Genomic DNA, 5028 nt, shown 5'->3' on the forward strand with positions numbered 1-5028 from the left:
TGGGAAGATACTTTATGTTTGTCCATCCATCTCTTTATATATATATATATATATGTATATATACATATATATATATTTCAACTCCTGGTGACCTGGCTGCTGCTGGCAGGTTTCTCTGCAAATGTCGTGAGGGAGGCCCATAAAACACACTCAAAAAGCAGCATTTTTCCCTTGCTCACAGAAATCCTGCAGTTTTGCTGCAGATGTTTTCCTGCCATTCTTTGCATCCCCACTTTCTGCTTATGCTGCAGAGCTCCATTCCCATCGGTTTTCAATGAGTGGAGAGCTGGAGGAAAGAGGGAAGGGAAAGGAAAGGAAAAAGACAAGGGAATTGCAGAGGGAAAAACTTTTGCAATCCCCAACAGGCACTAACAGCAGTGTCATTTTTTTCATGGCCTTGGGGGCACTTGCATTTGAGCAATCACCTTCTTCCTGAAAACCTTCTAAGACAGTCGGGCTGCTTAAATTGTCTTGTTTTAAGTGGGTATAAATTTAACATAACTTACAAAGAGTCTGGGTATTAGCCCAAGGACACCTTGCTTTTGTGTCATTTGTTCTGTCATTTTCTGATTTTCTAAAGATTACAGGATTGTTTGCTATTTTGACAGGAAGTTGACACAACATGCATCTATTTCCAATGAAAAAAGAAATAGTATACCTCAGTTACAGCTATGCAACAATAAGGTTATTCTAGGAACTAATTGATCATGTAGAATGTCTGATTTCATTATGTCTGACACTGCTGATAAACACTATGCTAACTAGTAGTAGGTTGCTATTTATTTAGGCTGAGAAACCTAACAATATTATCGGAAAATGCATTTTTGTTGGGAGGTGGAAAATCAACCTTAATTTTTCTGAGTTCTGCAATCAGAATTAAAAAATTACTCTTTACTGGGCACTAGGTTTATGGAAGTCTTTGCATGCTACAAACTTTTTCCAAGTGATGTTTTATAGGATTGCTTTTAAAAACCCCAGAGGGTAAATAGTATTCTCAGAATAAACAGAAAAATGCTGACCTTGTCAGATTTAGCTGCTGAAAGCCAAGCTGTTTTAAGACTTGGAGGATCAAGGGTCATGGTTATAAACAACACAGATAAAAAGAAAGAAAGGAAGGAAAAAAGAAAGAAAGCCAGAAGTAAAAAAGAACTACACAGTGAGTATAAGTAATAAATACATTGACCTTGACAAGAAGGGAATGAGATATTTATGCAAAAGACAGGGAATGGGGGAGAGACGGCGAAGAGGGGAAGAAGAGAAAGTGCACAAACTGTACTTGGGAAAAAAATGTTTCTTAGAGCTTGTTTAAAGCCGGAAATGAGTCACTTTAGCTTCATATGTTTTTGGTTTCGAAAGGGGAGAAAGGTCAAAGCTTCTTTGTTTTAAATAAACTGGTCACTATTTCTGAAGTGTAACATGATAGGGTTCAAGAGTCTTAATGAAACTGGTATTTCCCTGACACCCCGGGCTGCAGCACCTCGGCGGTTGCATGGTCATGTATTGTAAGCCCAGGGAGTTTTATAAACAAAGGCACGGCAGAGCGTGACTTTGCTCGTGACCTTCATACCCTGGTGCTCCCGTGGCAGCCATACGGGCAGTGTGATGGCTAAATTTGCCGCCACTTATAGACCTGCACAAATTGCAGCTGCACACATGGCCCCCTCCACCATCGTGCTCGGAAACACGAACCGGAGTTGTTGCCCCCGAGTCCCGCACGACACCTCTTTCCAAAATTATTCTGAGCGGCTAAAGTTTCACAGAAAAAAACCAAAAGTATTAGAGACACTCAAAGTCACGGTAGAAATTAAAGTGGCCGTTGCAAAGAAAGGAAGCATGAACATTGTAGAAAAAAACCCCAACCTCAGAAGAACAGTGCAAGTTTGGACTCGGCATTTGGTGGAAGTGGGTTTGCTGAGGCTCAAGCTTTTCCAGAAACACCACCCCTGGGTCTATTGGGAGTTCATTTATACTTCTCAGTTTCTATACCTAATGTCCTCAGTTACACCCAATTCTATCATAGCTCCAAGCCAAGAAACGCTTGCAGAGGAAAAGGGGTAACAACAAAGAACTACAGAACGTTGAAAATATGACATGAATAGTAGCTTGTATTGTATTTGTCATGACATTTTGTTAGAGCCTTTGGTGTGCCTATGATATCATCACTGAAGTCTATCAGAAGTCTGCCTTTACTAACATGACCAAGCATATCTTTGTCTATTATTAAAGAATGGTAAAAAGATGATGTTTTATACATAGGTGTTACTGATCTGTCCTGAATCCTTTGTTGGTGACACCTTTTAGAAGTTCTCTTACCAACCAACTGCTCAGCCCTAGACTCTATATTGAAGAGATTTCATTATTATTATTATTATTTTTCACTATACGTGTTAAATCCCTTACTAGTCCTTATACCATAATAGCGTTACTCTTTAATATGTATGTTTGATTTTGGCTCATTAGCCACAGATTATTTCAGATTCGTAGGTTAAACCCCTCACCTTGTTACTTTCTTCCCTTCAGAAAAATGGCCAAATTTTTGAGATTATATGTGTTGTTTTCCCTGTTCTTCTCCACAAATGTGGGACTTCTTACCCTCGTCTCAACTCCCATACCACCAAAGATCGCTTCCTGCCATGCTTCTGCCAATGTCCCTCCTGCCAATGTCCGCCAAACTGAGAATCACTTCTCATTTTGTTTGCTGGTCCATGCTGCCACTTGTGCTCAAGGTAAGGTGTCAAGCATCATATCACTCCTTTGTTTTTTTGATCACTTTCCAGGCTTTACCTTTTGGATAATATCCTGAAGTCCATATAGAATAATATCCATCTAAAACTTCTTCTCTATATTGCTCCTGTAATTATTTTAGTATTAGACTAAATGTTCTTTAGGAGACTCATTTCTTCTTCTGGTGTTCATAATGTATCTGCTGCAAAAGGCCATCTGTTCCCAGAACACTAGAAACAACAATGGAAGAGCACACTCAGACAATAATGTGGGGATATGTATCACTGGCAGCAAAACTGAAAGGCAATTATGGTAATGAAAATTGTGAACTTTCAAAATGACCAGCTTCATTATTCTTCATGGCATCAATCCCCAAACTGGGACAATTACTCAGTTTACAATAAAACTAAATAAAAGGTGAGTGATTCACTGGGCATTAGCTGTTTCAGAGCTTCATGCTTGCTATCAGAAGTAGCACTTGAAATGGCATATTGTGCAGAAACACCCCAAGAGTCTGGATTTCCTACTCTGACCTTGCTTCAACATTCAGCCCTCTAATGTGCCCACTCTTTTCTTTCTTGAATCAATTTGCCATTCACTTAAGACTGGCTGATAATCAGAGGTAACCAAGTCCTTTCGTATTTACTTGTTTGACTTTCCCCATTACCTTTCCACTCGTGTCTGCCCCACAGTTCTCCCCACTTTCACCTGAAATGTCAACCTGCCTATGACTGTCGCTATACTAAGGCATCTGAATGTATGAGGATGCACTGATCATGCAAATGTCATAAAAGCGAAATAAAGTCATTATTTAACAGAGCAGAATGATCTCATAGCCAACCCTACAAATACAAACTAAGCTTATAACTTCACAGAAACCAGGTGAAAAAAAAAAAACATGATAATTTCAACGTGCTTCTTAAGTATGGGAGAGATAACTCAAATTTCTCCAGCAGTTCACTGTGTCCAGGTTTCTAAGAGACTGGAGAAACTCTTGGTCAGAAAACACCCACCAGTGAATACTACGCCATGTTGGTGGTACAAGGGAGGGTGTTGGTCTTTATTCTGCTCAGCGAACACTGCTTTCTTATCTTGAAACACTTTATGATTGCCTTTGAGTAAATTGATGCTGACAAAGCACCACTAAGTCATGTTATCCTGCTTATCCACTTGTTGGGAAAAAAAAAAAATTGAACAAAATGAGAAAATATTCAGACCTATGACAAGCTTTTCCAGACAATGAAAGTGGATTAGTAATTTCCCTGCATAGAAAGAGAGATGCACTGTAAAACACTAGCTTGCTTTCCCCTCAATTTGAAAAACAATGCACTTCTTACAGGTTCAGAAAAGCTTCAAATGTGTCATTGATCTCTGTGAATTTCTAAACCTTTTGAAAGTTTTTTTTTTCTTATTGAAAAATCATCAGATTAAGACCTAAATTGAAGAAGGATGTTTCTGTGATTTAAGGCATTGGACTGGGACTCAGAGACTCACATTTCAAGTCCTGGATCTGCTATAGACTTATTTTGTGATTTTGGTTGTGATCCAGCAATGCACTTAAATTGGTGTTTAATTTAAAACCCTGGAGTAGTCCCATGAAAGTTAAGCACAGACTTAAGTCTTTGTTGAATGAGAGATTTAGTCTGTCTGAGCTCACTTCTCTAGCTGTAAAATGGGGATAATACTTACATTCTGCCACAGTTTATTTTTACAGGAAACCTTCTGGTGCAAAAGCTGTATCTTCTTCTGATCTATGCAACACCCAGACCGACTGATGTCAGCTGGAGTCTGTAAAAACTACTGTGCTGCAAAGCAACGATAGTCGATGAGTTAGCTTCTTCTCATCCTCTGGAAGCAATGTATCACTATGAAAATATCATTTACATGGATGGTTTGTGGAGAAGGGGAGAAGGGGGCATCTCCTCGCTTGCATCCCTCTGGTTTAGGTGCCCCTCTCTGCCTGTCCCTCCATTTCTAACTGGGAGAGGAGTAATTTCTGCAGGCTAATGCACCTACACTAAAGCTTTGGCTTGCAGCTTGGGAAGGAAATTTAAAGAGTCTGCAACCTTTTATCTCTTTTTTTGTTAATATTTTACAATTTCTCCCTATAAATGGCTTTCTCCCTTTATATCAGGTTGCATGAGACCTCCCAGTGCCTCATTTATTATTTGACAGGTCTATGCGTGCTTCAACCTAAGGATTGGTGAAGTTGCTATACTTCTCCAAATACAGTTAGGAAGTTTGTTCACAGAGTGAGAAAAAGTGCTTACAAGTGAGAAGGATGATCGGTTTCAGCAGCACTGA

General features: G+C 39.4%; 1 long non-coding RNA gene across 1 annotated transcript; it reads left to right on the forward strand.

The window, feature by feature from the left end:
- Positions 1-1084: 1084 nt before the first annotated feature.
- On the forward strand, positions 1085-4482 carry LOC139826541 (uncharacterized). Its single transcript, XR_011736680.1, has 3 exons — positions 1085-1156; positions 2521-2726; positions 4426-4482. It is a non-coding gene; the product is annotated as an uncharacterized lncRNA (long non-coding RNA).
- Positions 4483-5028: the final 546 nt, after the last annotated feature.

Source organism: Patagioenas fasciata, chromosome Z (genome assembly GCF_037038585.1).
Source record: "Patagioenas fasciata isolate bPatFas1 chromosome Z, bPatFas1.hap1, whole genome shotgun sequence".
NCBI lineage: Eukaryota > Metazoa > Chordata > Aves > Columbiformes > Columbidae > Patagioenas > Patagioenas fasciata.